We start from the raw sequence: 16564 nt of genomic DNA on the forward strand, positions 1-16564 counted from the left end.
TCCATTCATGTTCAGCTGCTTCGTGCTCAGTTTTGTTTCTCCTTCGGCTCCTATATGAATCAACGTCGTCAGAGAATCCCAACTTCTATGGAACAAAAATACCTATGCTACGCATGTGACCCGGGTGCTCTTTGTTCCCCAGAGCCGAGGTTAGTATGTCTTTTTCCCGAGATGACTGGAATGATCTTTGAGTAGATTATTCTGAAAGTTACAGGATTCTTTGAGCCACTTGCTTGGTTTCTGGCTTCCTGAAAGTGACAAAACCATCGGCCGAGCGTACGACCCTTCCTCATAACCAGTTTCAAGCCTGCCTCTCCGAGATCTATGAAAATGGTGTGGAGTGATTCTCCCGAGCTACCTGCTCATTCTCCTTGTCCCAGTCCAACTCCTTGCGTGTGTACCCACTGATGTCGAGCCTGTGGGGGTGCGTGTTGCATGCCTTCTTAGCCTGACTTTGCTGCTAAAATTCCCAAACTGGCACCTCACCACAAACTCTGACCATTGATCCGCCTAGTACCCATAAGCAATATTATTGGGGATGAGATCCTACTTCACATATCTATTATACAGCTCACTCTTGAAGGTCTTCCACACCTTGTCCATCTTGGCTATTGCTTGTCTTTCCACGTCCTCCAAGGAGCATCCTTCAGGGAAGTCAAATTGGGCTTCAGTTATTTCCCACAAGGAGCTTTTCTCACTCTGTAGCACGACCTTCCAGTTTGGGTAGGTTATCCTGACCCTTGTCCGTCCAAGTGAGATGCATGCTCTATGAAATGCCAGTTAAGCTTGCTGAGGCTATGTTGGCACGCCTGCCTTATTGACATGAGTTATGATATAGTGACCCATGGGTATTTGGTTTTTGCCCTGGCCACCTCGTTTTCTCTTCTACACCTAAGTTTCTTCTATTTTCTCCTGAGAAGTGGCCTCGGCATCTTGAGTAGTGACCCCCTCTGAGGATGGAGGTAGTTTGCGTTCATCTCTAGACGCCATCTTCAAAATAGGAAGTCACTTAGCTTAAGCTAGCTATCACTTAGTTCAAGAATGGGGAAAGCTTTAGCAGAAGGATTTTGCTAACTATCACTTAGCTCAAGCTAGTTTCAAAGAAGAACAACATGGGGAAGTATCCGGAGAACAGCAGGCAAGTTATAATATGTGAGATAATGAGAGCATAAATAACCATATTCCATAAAAAGCATAACAAAAACAAAACTGATCAAAATTGATAGACATGAACTTGAAAGAAAGAGCCATCAGAGCAAAATCAAAGATATCAACCATCATGTATATAAAACAGTAGTGAATAGCAAGCTGAAGGATTAAAATGTGCTCTCAAATAGTTCTAAACATCTAGCCCCATAACTATAAATTTCTGCTCCCTAGCTGATCATAATACACATCACAACTGAGCATTTAGCTAAGATCACACCTAGAAAAAGAACCTGCCATCCATTCTCTGAATGCTAAACAAACTTACTAGACATAGCTACTAAACAGGTTTAGAAAAGCAGAATGTAACAGAAACTGCAAAAACCAAGTTGTAAAGCAATAGATGGAACTGAACAGACCAACAATTCTACAGCTCCACCAATCTAGTAGCAACTTATCTAGAATTTCAGGTTACCAGAAAATGCACAGAGAAGCAACCGAGTTGCAAAACTCGGTATACAGGGGTTACTCAGAGATTCCCAAGTCACAACTTTCACAACCAGCTTGAGAAAAATAGTAATAGAGAAGTTTACATTCTCAATCTATTGTACTTAGCATAAATGCCCAATTTCAGTAAACATTATCATCATCGAGCATACATTCGCAGACAACCATGCTGTTCAGGACAAAGAGATTAAAAATTAATAGTGAAAATTGATAAAAGGAATGGGTGAGAGAGGCAAGGTAAGCACTTAAACTAAAACTAAAGCAATTTGATGCCTAGATCCCATTGAAATCAGCTAACTAGACCTGACATACACTAGACGGCAAAATCACATTTCTCACAAAAAAAAAGCATAAGTGTCAGATCAGTCCTAGACTAGAACGAGTTCGCATAAAGGTAATTAACTGAATTTTGAAACATTACCACATACTTGATTCCATAAAAAACAAAACATGAGATGCATAAAACAATGTATTAAGTTTGAGCTGTTTGAGCTCAATCATCCAAAAAGTTAAAAAAGGAATATATGGGATAAGCCTTGTCATGCTAAAACAACATTTGATAGAATTCAAATCAAGCTAAAACATTTCAATCAATTCTTTAAAGGCTAGGGTTATAAGTTATATAAGAAACTTATGATACTAGAACAGTTAGAGATGGATAATGTGTTATCAACTAACCAAATATGTAGAAAAATGTTTTATAGAGTGAGTTGCTAGAAATTTTAGAGGATGAGGAATTATATTAGCTTAAAAGGACCATTAAACTCCTCCACAATAGTCTATGACAAAGCTTAAAGCCAATCTCATATAAACTATACAATTTAGTAATTATAAATGCTTCATTATGTGTACTACTTAATTATCAAAAACTCAAACTTGTCATTTATTTAAACATTCGAACCTGGAAATGTAGACACCATAGAGAAAGGAACCGATAACCTGTATGATCCAAAACTGCCAAACTACATGAAAGTTTCATAGGCCAAAAAATGTGCAAGGGATGCAATTTTGGCATTTTTTTGAAGGAAAAAAATGCTCTCAGACAATAATAAACAATTGGCCCTAGGACCTTGAAAATCCTACTCCCTAATTGTCCTAACGAATTCATCATCAATTGGTCAATGTTCCTAAGCATCAACTAGTAAAAAGACCTGGACTTATAATAGTAGTAGCAAACCACTGTCGAGCCAAAACTGAAATTGATTCGAGCCATAAAAGAGAGTGACAACAACTTGGACTTAGCAATTCATCCAGTACCAAAAAAAAAATGCGAAGCATATACAGAGATCACTGCAATACTGAACAAATCACCAAGTGTATCTCGGTGCACTGGCCAAAACTAGAGAATTCACAGGTCTATACTAGATTACACAGAGCACATGCCCAATTTTAGTAATCCTAATCATCATCGAGCAAATACCATACAAGATTTGCATTGTCCAGAGCATCATCTAGCATAATCATGCATCACATAGCATAATCATGCATATCATAGAGAAGAGACGACCATGGCCCGGCTGGAGCACCGGCTACGATGGCTTGGTCGGGAGGGAATGGTTGCTCACCACTGTGGATGGATGGAGCACGGTTGCCAGGGGCAGGGAGAGGGAGGTCACCGGGAGGAGCACGGTCGCTGGGGAGCACGGTCACCGAGGAGATGGAGGTCGCTAGGAGGAGCACAGTCACTGGGGGGAGGGAGGTCGCCATGAGGAGGATAGTCGCCAGAGGGAGGGAGGTCGCCGGGAGGAGGAAGTCGCTGGGATGAGCACGATCGTTGGTGAGGAGCACAAGAGGCGGCTAGGGTTTTTAGGAGAACTTGGTGAGGCACGGGTTTTGGACGAAATGGTATATATGACGACATTAGTTCAGACTGGTCGTACCTACGAGCTGTCTATACCAACATAATTAGTACAAACACCTTTTTATAAAACAGCCATCTGTACAAATAGTACAAATGAGTTATAACTTTGAGCTATCTATACTAATATATTAGTACAAATGGCTTTTATTATAGAATCGTTTGTACTATTGATTTTTCAGAATCATTAAAACTTGCAAAATTCATAAATAATTCATACAAGCTCCAAATGAGACAAAAATTTTATGTAAATTAATGATTAAATTTATAATTTGTAAAAATGAATTAGTTATTAATTTACTTAAATATTTGATCTCATTAATTTGGAATTAGTATGAATTATTTATGAATTTGGTAGTTTTCGTTCAATTTAATATTTAGGTTTAATGTTCAAGTTAATTTTTTGGTTACAGTAACAAGAATGATACCTACACTATGTGATAGTACATTGCAGTATATAGGTACATAACAATCGAGTAACATCATACAACTTTAACAATTAGCCCTTCTTGATGATTGACACGCAGATAGCAAGCAGCCCTGGTCAGAAGTTGTTCTTTATTAAGGGTGATGCTATCTCCAAGATGGTACTCATCAAATTGATTGTACTCTTCTTCATCCACGATATTCTCAACTCCGACAATCCTTTTTTTTCCCTAAAGGACTACATGAAGCTTTAGATTTATCGGGTCTTGTATATAAAAGACATGGACAACTTGCTTAGCAAGTACAAATGGTTCGTGCGGCACGTTCAAAGTCGACAGTAGTCATTCCGTACTTGTCTACCTTAACACTTGAGAGTGTGACCTAACGACACCGAAAGAGGGGGATCTCGAAACGTATATAGTTGAGTTCCCAAATCTCCTCTATATACCCATAGTACACACAGACCCCACGTTTATCCTAGAAGGCATCTATGCACACACCACTATTCTATACCATGCTCTGGTATAAAAGGTATACCCATTTATGTCGTATGCTTCAAATGTCACGACTGTGTGACTTGGCCATCTTTCCAACCAACCAATATTGTCTTCTGTTGAACTATTACTACTGAATCGGGCTACCAACATGTGAGGAACCGTCCAAATAATATTCTAATTAATCACAACCTCGATGATTAACCAGAATATCATCCTGGTAGTCCCGGAACATGTTTTGTGCCCACGATCGGAACACATGTCTTCCCAACATGTACACCACAACAAAGCTTAAGAAAGAGGGAGTAGTTAATATTATATTACAAGTTCTTAAGCATGCAACAAGTTATCACAATTTACAGCAAAAGAGAGCTAGGAGGAGACTAAAATCTGCTCAACTCCTAACCAGCAAAAGAACTAAGCAGCGGAAGACTAAAAGCTATACAACAAAAGGATATGCAGCCACATGCCCTTAGGCTCCGTACCAGAACTCTGAGTTCGGAGTAGAGTGTGCTACTCCTGCCCGCCATCCTGATCGGCAGGCACAAAGTAGCCAAACACCGCTCCCTCCTCGGCGACCTGTGAACCTGCATCAACTTAAGGGCAGCACTCTGCGAAGGTACTCGCAAGTCTTACACAATATAGGTATATAATATCCTGACTTCAAGGATTATGCATTGAGCTGTTAGCAAGAGTAGGCTACAAGGTTAAGTAAAACATATGCGGTAAGCAACCTAATGAGTAATGTTGGCCTGATCTTCCGATAGGTAGCGATAAGTCGGTGGGTGGAGAACTCGACGTTAATGACCAAAGGCTTCGACCCAAACAGATCGTCTCCCTTGCACTCACTACACCACAGCTCCGATGGTTATCAACCGTTGACCTCGCCAAGAAGGCTCAATCCCTGCAAGCGTACCGAGAACACAAGCAAGAACGTAGAAGATGCAATCTGAAATATTGTGAAATGAATTCAAGCACTCGAAGTCGGGGTTCCACAAACACTTGCGGCAGCCTAGTCGGTCCGGAACAAGAGCGAAAATCACACAATTCGTGTGTAGATCAATATCTAAGCAAAACCCAACCCTAATTAGGGTGGCGGCAACTGTATATAAAAAACTAGGGTCAGCCAAGGACCCTTGGATGCGTCCCTAATGGACTCCAACACGATACACGGCCCAACGGCCCAAAAGATGGTGGCGCAGCAACCTGATAAATTCTGGACGTCCACTTGTTTTGACGATTCCTGTTGACTCAGAAAGAATTTGGACATTGGACCAGTCCCGTTGGAAAGCTTATCTCCTTAGCTTTCCAACCATGTGTAGAACATCGAAAACGGAGTCCATATGCGTCTTGGGCGATGATTTTAGTGCAGGCTGGTCCTGGACTCCGAAACGGACTCGAACTTGATTGGACCTCCACCTTGGCTTGGGCGCCCTTGCTGTTCTTCTCCCGTGTTCCTAAGTAACAATACATCACAATTATTCAGTAGCATCCCATCCTCATCTAAATATAAAGGAACACTAAGGAACGAGCTCACCTCATGATTTAGTTGACGTGCACGAGCTCGTGTCAATGGACCTATTGTTGGAGGGTGTGTGTGTATCTGAAAGAGTGATGTCCTCATCATCCTCCCCCTCTTGAATTGGAGTCGTCCTCGACACAATGTCATCTTCTTCTCCCAAGTAAGGCTTTAAATCTGAAATGTTAAATGTGGGACTAACCCCATAATCTGCAGGCAACTCAAGCTTATATGCATTATCATTGATCTTTTCCACAATTTTAAAAGGACCATCAGCTCGAGGCAGCAATTTAGACTTTCTCAAATCAGGAAACCTATCTTTGCGCAAATGTAACCACACAAGATCACCAATTTCAAAAGTAATATGTTTCCGACCTTGGCTACCATAAGTTCTATACTTCTCATTCATCTTTTCAATATTTTGCTTAGTCAACTCATGCATTTTTAGAATCAAATGAGCACGTGTCTTAGCATCAAAATTCAATTTCTCGGATGTTGGTAAAGGAAGTAAATCAATAGGGGCACGGGGGTTAAAACCATACACTACCTGAAACGGACTTACCTTGGTGGTGGAGTGAACTGATCTGTTGTAAGCGAACTCAATATGGGGTAGACACTCTTCCCACATCCTCAATTTTTTCTTCAAAACAGCCCGCAACATGGTGGATAATGTGCGGTTCACAACCTCCGTTTGTCCGTCGGTTTGAGGGTGACATGTCGTCGAAAATAGCAGCTTTGTCCCAAGTTTATTCCAAAGTGTCCTCCAAAAGTGGCTCAAAAATTTTGCATCACGATCCGAAACAATGGTGTTAGGCACTCCATGCAAGTGAATGATGTCCCTGAAAAATAAATCAGCTATGTTTGTAGCATCATCGCTCTTGTGACAAGGTATAAAATGTGCCATTTTTGAAAACGACCCACAACGACAAATATACTATCCCTCCCCCTCTTGGTCCTAGGCAATCCTAAAACAAAATCCATACAAATATCCTCCCAAGGTACACTAGGAACAGGAAGAGGCATATAAAGTCCATGTGGGTTCAAGCGAGACTTAGCTTTATTGCAAGTAGTGCAGCGTGCCACGTAGCGCTCGACGTCGCACCTCATCTTAGGCCAAAAGAAGTGAGTAGCCAGTACATCCTCGGTCTTCTTCACTCCAAAATGTCCCATCAAACCACCTCCATGCGCTTCCTGCAAGAACAATAGGCGAATAGAGCTAGCTGGGATACATAGCCTGTTAGCACGGTATAGTAATCCATCATTCAGCACATATTTATTCCAAGTTCTTCCTTCTTTAGAATGTTCAAAAGCATCTTTAAAGTCCAAATCAGTAGCATATAATCCTTTTATTGTTTCTAAACCAAAAATCTTATGATCGAGTTGGGACAACATGGTATAACGTCTAGAAAACACATCTGCAATGACATTGTCTTTACCTTTCTTGTGTTTAATGATATAAGGAAAAGACTCTATAAATTCAACCCATTTAGCATGACGTTTGTTCAGTTTGGCTTGGCTTCTAATATGTTTCAAAGCTTCATGATCAGAATGAATAATAAACTCCTTAGCCCAAAGATAATGTTGCCATGTTTCTAAAACTCGCACTAAAGCATACAACTCCTTATCATAAGTCGAATAATTAAGAGATGGCCCATTCAATTTCTCACTAAAATAAGCAACGGGTTTACCTCCTTATAGTAGCACTCCTCCAATTCCAATGCCGCTAGCATCACATTCTAACTCAAAAGTCTTACCAAAGTCCGGAAGATGGAGTAGAGGTGCATGCGTAAGCTTATCTTTCAGCGTATTAAAAGCTTGTTCTTGTGCTGGCCCCCATTGGAATGGAACGCCCTTCTTTGTCAGCTCATTGAGTGGGGCAGCAATGGTGCTGAAATCTCTCACAAAACACCGATAGAACCCTGCAAGGCCATGAAAACTTCTCACCTGTGTGATAGTCCCAGGGGTCGGCCAGCTCTTGATGGCTTCAATTTTAGCTTCATCCACTTCAATTCCCTGTGGAGTAACAACATAGTCAAGAAAAGCAACTCTATTCGTGCAAAAGGTGCACTTGTCAAGGTTAGCAAACAAACGTGCCTCTCTCAAAGCAGTAAAAACAGCACGTAGATGATCAATGTGTTCTTCATGTGACTTGCTATAGATCAAAATATCATCAAAGTACACCACCATAAATCTTCCTATGAAAGCACGTAAAACCTCATTCATCAATCTCATGAAAGTGCTAGGTGCATTAGTTAAACCAAAAGGCATCACTAACCACTCATATAGACCGAACTTAGTTTTGAAAGCAGTTTTCCATTCATCTCCCAATTTCATTCTTATTTGGTGGTAACCACTACGCAAGTCAATCTTTGTGGAAATAATAGAACCACTCAACTCATCAAGCATGTCGTCCAGCCTAGGAATAGGGTGACGATACCTTATTGTGATATTATTAATGGCTCTACAATCAACACACATACGCCATGTACCATCTTTCTTAGGAACCAAAAGAGCAGGAACGGCATAAGGACTAAGGCTCTCTCGTACGTACCCACGGTCCAAAAGGTCTTGGACTTGTCGCTGAATTTCCTTAGTCTCCTCCGGATTGGTCCTATATGCAGCGCGGTTTGGCAATGTCGCTCCCGGGATCAAATCTATTTGGTGCTCTATCCCTCTCAATGGTGGCAGCCCTGGGGGTATCTCAGCTGGAAAGACATCCTTATACTCCTGCAAAAGATTAGTGACAGCAGCAGGCAAAGAGGTAGGTATATCATCAATTGAAAATAAAACCTCTTTGCATACGAAAGCATAGCACAAAGTATCATTATCTTGAATTTTAGCAAGGTCAGATTTAGTAGCAAGCATAACACCACCCTTTAACTTAATGCCTTCGGACCTAGGTGTGTTCTTCTCTTTCTTAGGTGGAAAAACAGATTGAGCTACTTGCTGATTTTCAGATTCCAAAACACGTTCTTTCTTTTCTTTTTCAGCTAAAGCTTTATCACATTGCACAATTTCAGCAGGTGTCAAAGGAAGCAAAGAGATTTTCTTTCCCTTGTGCATGAGAGAGTATTTCTACCATGGTGTGTAGCATCGGTATCGAATTCCCAAGGACAGCCTAACAAAAGTGAACATGCTTGCATAGGCACTACATCAAAATCAGCATAATCATGGTAGGAACCAATAGAAAAATATACTCTCGCAGATTGTGTTACCTTAACCTTACCGCTGTTATTGAACCACTGAATGTAGTATCGATGAGGATGTACACGTGTTGGCAAGGAAAGATTCTTCACAAGATCGGAGCTCAAGAGGTTGTTGCAACTCCCGCCATCAATTATAGTACGAACACGTGCATCTTTGACAACGAGGAATGTCTGGAATAGATTATGGCGTTGTAGCTGCTCTGCTTGCCCCATTTGAGAACTCAAAACTCGCTTCACAATGAAGGTGCGTGCTGCATAACTCTCCGTGGCCGCGGTACCACTAATCTCCTCCCCCTCACTATCCATGTCATGATCAACTGCAAGATGAGCTTCAAATGCATATTCTTCCTCAACATCACTATGACTAACATATCCACCATCTGCTGTTGCGGAGTATGCTCGCTGGCTTGGAAAATCCTTCATGACGTGGCCAATACCTTGGCAGCGACGGCACACAATGCCCGTTGTACGACCCGTTGTAGCTGCACCTGAAGAAGAGCGTGGCATTGGATCCTGCGAAACAGTAGATTTACTCACCTCACGTGATGGTTGTGGTGCTCCTGCTGAACGCGCCCGAGTGTTGGAGGAGGGGGCAGCAGATCATGTAGATGTAGAAGGGAATGTTGTTGCTTGTCCCGGTGGTACTCGTGAAGTAGATGTACTCCCAAAATTGTTCTGCAATTTCTGCACCTGTTGTCAACCCTGCAGTTCTTTTTCTGCCAAGATAGCAAAATGGAACAACCTATTGGTAGTATTGTAATCTTTATAATCAACAAGGTCCTGAATTTCACGTCTCAACTCGGAGTAAAAACGAATCATGGTATCCTCATCATCCTCTTGTATACTACAACGAAGCATAGCAATTTGAAGCTCTTGATAGTAATCATGCACAGATTTAGAATCTTCATTTAAGCGTTGCAATTTCTTTTTCAATTCACGTGTATAATCAGGAGGAATAAATCTATTGCGCATGGCACGCTTTAGTCTAGGCCATGATTCAGGTTCTAAGCCACTAGAAACTAGACCATTCCACCAAATAATAGCATAATTCGTGAACTCACAAGTGGCTAGTCTAACTCTATGCATTTTAGGAACCATATGAGAACTATACTTTTGATCAACCGTCATTTCCCAATTCAAATAAGCATCAGCATCATATGCACCATCAAAAGGAGGCATTGAAAACTTAATCTTAGAATTAGGATCATCGCGACCGTTGTGATTAACATTATTACCTCCATTACCTTGATGACGTTGTTGTTGGCCACGACGTAATTGTTCAGCATGAGGACGTTGCTTCTGTAGATGTCCGTGAAATTTTTTTTTGCCTGATTCCGAGTCCGTATGAGAAAGTTATGGCTGTTTTACTGAACCCTTGTCGAGATAGGGTTTTTTTTCAAGCAACTCTTGCAGAAATTGACCTCTTTAAGGTATTGCAAGCAATAGGACTGCGAGATGAACAAGGATGGCAGCGGTGGCAGGGCAATTGATACAAGGCGGCTTGCGACCTATCTAGGGTTGGCGTGGCGGAAAGTAACACAAGGCGGCTCGCGGTGGCAAATCGAGTAATGTAGTGGCTCGACTTGTTGGTGGGGATGGTGGCGATGGGATAGCGGCGTGATCAAAACAGCACGGAGCGTTGACTAAAAACCAAGAACACGACTCTAAAACCAGCAACAAGACTCAACCACAGACACAAACTCAACAACGCGCAACTGAAAACAAAAATTGCAAAGGCACAAAGGGTTCTAGGGCAGCGGAAATTGACGGAATTTTTTTGGCTTTTTCTGGACTCTAGGTAATGAAAAACATACTAATCTAAAGGGGAAGACGAAATTACCTAACGAGCAACCTGAAAATCTGATATCAGTTGATGAGTAATGTTGGTCTGATCTTCTGATAGGTAGCGATAAGTCGGTGGGTGGAGAACTCGACGTTGATGATCCAAAGGCTTCGACCCGAACAGATCGTCTCCCTTGCAATCACTACACCATAGCTCCAATGGTTATCAACCGTGTCGCGCGGTTGACCTCGCCAAGAAGGCTCAATCCCTGCAAGCGTACCGAGAACACAAGCAAGAACGTAGAAGATGCAATCTGAAATATTGCGAATTGAATTCAAACACTCGAAGTCGGGGTTCCACAAACATTTGCGGCGGCCTAGTCGGTCCGGAACAAGAGCGAAAATCTCACAATTCGTGTGTAGATCAATATCTAAGCAAAACCCAACCCTAATTAGGGTGGCGACTACTGTATATAAAAGACTAGGGTCGGCCAAGGACCCCTGGACGCGTCCCTAATGGACTCCAACACGATACACGGCCCAACGGCCCAAAAGATGGTGGCGCAGCACCCTGACAGATTTTGGATGTCAAATTGTTTTGACGATTTCTGTTGACTCAGAAAGAATTTGGACATGGGACCAGTCCCGTTGGAAAGCTTATCTCCTTAGCTTTCCAACCATGTGTAGAACGTCGAAAACGGAGTCCGTATGCGTCCTGGGCGACGATTTTAGTGCAGGCTGGTTCTGGACTCCGAAACGGACTCGAACTTGATTGGACCTCCACCTTGGCTTGGGCGCCCTTGCTGTTCTTCTCCCGTGTTCCTAAGTAACAATACATCACAATTATTCTGTAGCATCCCATCCTCATCAAAATATAAAGGAACACTAAGGAACGAGCTCACCTCCTGATTTAGTTGACGTGCACGAGCTCGTGTCAATGGACCTATTGTTGGAGGAATACTCGGTGTGTGTGTATCTGAAAGAGTGATGTCCTCATCACAACCTAGATATATGTGTGAGCAACTAACTTAACCAACATATATGAAATTACCCTACAACTGACAATTGATCATATGAAATTGAAACCACATTAGTATCAATGTATAGCAAGTACCATCTCGACCACCTCCGACTTATCCTAACCCAAACCACACATCCGAACCACAAACCACATATCTGAACCATACAACTGAACCAACCACGAGAACTCTACGACCGGGTGGAAATGAAACAATAGCATGCTCATGACTGAGAGCGCGGCAGTTCGAACTGTTTATACACCCTGTAGGGGATACTCCTGGACCCACATGACACGAGGACCATACGGCTTGTGCCACCGGCCAAAGTGCACAGAAGGGGGTACTCGTGACAACCTTTCCCAACCAGCCCCAACCGTGTGGCGCATGCATCGCTTGGCGTGACGATACTGGAACTATTCCCAGAGCAAACTAGTACCGCTTACAAGCCTACCCCATCACACCGTCGATGTTCACGCCCACAAAGCCACAGCTGCGAAGGTATTCGGCTCGCCTTACCATTAGATCGTCATGTGGTGAGTAAGGTAAGTGCTAAAGCCAACTGCCCCGACGATCGGCCTTAAATAATGCAAGCGGCCTACGGTGTCCGGGTTCCCTTCCCGAACTACCCCTGGACTTTCCTTGAGGGCAAATGACACCCCTAACACCACCCACATCTCGTCTTATACTCACCACTCGACCAACCAACACCAACAACCCAACACGGTAACCATTGTGAAAGTAATTTAACCTATAGCTTGCGAACGATGGGACGTTCCACCGCTCGACTTCTACCAAGGACCTATGCATTGCTAAGCATCTTGCATCACTTATAAGTTAGACCATATAATGAATAAACCCAGGCTACAAGGATATAGATCAACAATAATTCAAGGTAGAGACAATGTGATCAACATAGGTTCGACCCATAAAAGCCCGACATCGACTTCCTATACATGCAAACCTATACATAAGCATAATTTATCAATATTTAGACTTTATTCAATTCAACTGACAGGGTTCAATATGATAGATGCTTGCCTTGCTGTTCAGGTGGCTGCCCAAAATTTCCTTCACTCTCCTGGAACACCGGCTCGACGTTCACTAAAAAGAATAACATGTGCAATGCCATGAGTATGGATGAAATGCAACAATGCATGCCATAGGATACGCAAAACATGTTAAAAGTGCAAACATGCGAGCTAGAACAAAATTGGGACTCAAACCAAATTGAAAAGTTGTTGAAAGTGCGGAACCTCTGGACATATGCGGACTATCCGCAAAATTATGCAGAACATCTGGACATTGTGTAACTCAGGCAAACTCTGGACTATCCGGACTTTTCTTCGGATACTCCGGACATGTGCGGACCCTCCGGACTTTTGTCCGGACACTCCGGACGATCGATTCAACTTGAACACTAGACACACTCTACCTAAACATGGTCATACACTATATAAGGGGTTTAGATTCAATTAATTACGAAATGTTAAAGATTCAAACTATTTCAATGATTCATTAAACCTCAGCATGTATTTCATTAACCAGTGGAATTCAAACACTCATCTCATGGCTCATAGTATTTTTAATGTGTAGGGAATGTTAATACAAGGCTAACAAAAGTGGTTTCATAATTTTAGGATATGGCAACAACTAACCGTGACCTAAACAAGCTGAAACACATTTAATTAACTCACTAATTCTCAAAAATATTTTCTGGAGTTCCTACATTTTTAAAACGTAGTTCATACACATACAAAGCTAACGCAACTAGTCTTGGATTTCGGATGAATTAGTTATGAATTTTACAAGCCTCAACGCATTTGATGAATAGTAACAATGGACCGTCCGCACTTTTGTGCGGAACCTCACACTTTTCCACGTAACCTCGCACTTTTGCGGACTATCCGCACTTTTTTGAAGAGGTTTCGGACTACGGAATCTCCAGACAATTTTCCAGAGGGTTCGAACTTTCCAGAACTGCTCCTATTTGAAGGGAAACTTTGCTAAACGATTTGCGATCTTTTCCACTCGAAAGGAGGATATGTTTGGGAGAGTTTAGAGAGTCTAGAACTTAACTAACCACCTAGCAACTCAATTTCTAAATCAAATCTCATCTAAATCCTCATTTTGGTCGAAAACCTCAAAAACTCATGAACTTTGCTAAAACTCAAAATTGACCAACCAAACCACAAATTCTTGCCATGGGGAGCCTAAGAGACTTACTCAAGATGCTTGTGGAGTTGGGTGACCGCCGGGAAGTGGAGGAAATGGACGGAAATCAAAGAACTGCAGTGTTCCTTGAGCTTCAACCAAGAACACCAAAATACATCAAACTCGGCTCGTATCTTTTGAGAAAACAAAAATGAATTGGATGGATGAGTAGCTTATAAGCTCTACAATGCAATGGTACCACATGCATACCTCCAATCCTTCACTTGAGCTCAAATTTTGAAAGAAAATGGAGAGAGGGAGTGAGAGCTTGAGTGGGGAGGGAGAGCTGCAGCAGCTGCTGCTGCACATATGGGAGTGAGGGAGCAGGTGGGAGAGAGAGAGAGGGTAGGTGAGCTGCCCCTTTGGAGTGGTTGGAAGACGGGGCCACATGTGGGGCCCACAAGTAAGTGAAAAGGGTCCATTTTCGTTGCGAAATTAATCCTTTTCTCTCCTGGATTTCTTTCTCTCATGCAATTGATTTCGAACAAAGTGCTCTAGTGCGCTAAAATAATTTAGCTCGAAAACAAATATGACACTAATGATGCCTGATTAAGCTTAATTACGTGATTATGGAATTTGGAACGTGACAAACCTCCCCCCTTAAGAAGAATCTCGTCACGAGATTCGGCACGAGCCGGGGAGAGGACGATGAGTCTAGGAACCACGCTGTGAGAGATAGAGTCCAATGCACATTTCTATTTAACAAGGCGATGAACACATACATGCGAAATGCTCCAACTGTGCAAAATTTACAACGACTTTTCCAAGCCTTCAAAGAGCTCGGGATACTCGGAGTGGATCTTATCCTCACGATCCCAAGTTGCCTCGTCTTCCGAGTGGTTGCTCCATTGGACTTTGATGAATTTGATGGAACTTTGCCGCGTCTTGCGCTCGGCTTCACCCAAAATCCTTATTGGCTGCTCGTAATATGACAAGTCTGGCTGCAACTCGTGAGGTGCAACATCAATGACCTCGGTTGGAACTCGGAGGCATTTCTTCAGTTGTGACATGTGGAAGATGTTATGCACGGCGAAGAGATATGGAGGCAAGTCCAATTGATATGCCACCTCTCCATGTCGAGCAACAATCTGGAATGGGTGAACACCCTTGAGCGGTGAAACCTTGAGGTATACATGATCTCCAATTGCGAACTCGAGGTCTTGGTGGCGACAATCCACATAGCTCTTTTGCCGGGATTGAGCCGTGAGAAGACTCTTGCGGATATTCAGAACATGATCTTCCGTCTCCTTGACAAAATCCGGACCTAGAAAAGCCCATTCACCGGATTCAGACAAATTTAGCGGCGTTCGGCATCTTCGGCCATAGAGAGCTTCAAACAGCGACATCTCGGTACTCGCTTGGAAGTTGTTGTAGGAGAACTCCGCGAACGGCAAGAATATGTCCCACCTCTTCCCATAAGTGAGAACTCACGCACGGAGCATATCTTCAAGAAGTTGAGTCACACGCCCAATTTGACCGTCTGTCTGAGGATGATACGCCGTGCTGTGAAAAAGCTCGGTTTCCATAGCCTCTAGGAAACTCCTCCAGAAATGAGAAGTGAATTGTGTGCCTCGATCAGAAATGATCTTCTTTGGAATACCATGAAAGCAAACTATCTTGGTGAGGTACAACTCCACATATTGCTTGGCCAAAAATGTGGTCTTGATGGGCAAGAAATGAGCGGACTTCGTCAATCGGTCCACAATCACCCATATAGGGTCGTACCCATTCGAGGTCTTCAGCAAGCTGGTAATGAAATCCATTCCAATTTCCTCCCACTTTCAGGAAGGAATGGGCAAGGGCTGAAGTGTACTGGCTGGCTTGAGATGCTCAGCCTTCACTCTTCGGCAGACATCACACTCAGCTACATATCGAGCGATCTCTCACTTCATGCGAGTCCACCAAAATCTCGGCTTGAGGTCTTGATAAATTTTTGTGCTTATCGGATGAATAGAGAGAAATGAATCATAGCCTCATCGAGAATCTTCTTCCTCAAAGCCCCAACCTTCGGAACCATGAGACGGTTCCCAAACCACATAATGCCCTGCTCATCCTCAAAAAAGCATAAGGCCTGACCGATCTTCATCTTCTCTCAGATTCGGACCATGCCTTTGTCATCCTTCTGAGCTGCCTTGATCTCATCCAGAAGAGTGGATTTGATCTCTAGGTTGGCAATGAATCCGTTTGTGACCATCTCGAGCCCAAGCCGGCGGAACTCATCACAAAGTGTGGAATTTCCGGGCTCGACCCTAAGACAATAGCAATGAGCTTTCCGGCTCAAGGCATCGGCGACCACATTCGCCTTGCCAGGGTGATAATGCACTTCTAGCTCGTAGTCCTTAATCAGCTTGAGCCATCTTCGCTGCCTCATATTCAAATCTACTTGAGTGAAGATG

This window comes from Phragmites australis, chromosome 19 (assembly GCF_958298935.1).
Source record: "Phragmites australis chromosome 19, lpPhrAust1.1, whole genome shotgun sequence".
Lineage (NCBI taxonomy): Eukaryota > Viridiplantae > Streptophyta > Magnoliopsida > Poales > Poaceae > Phragmites > Phragmites australis.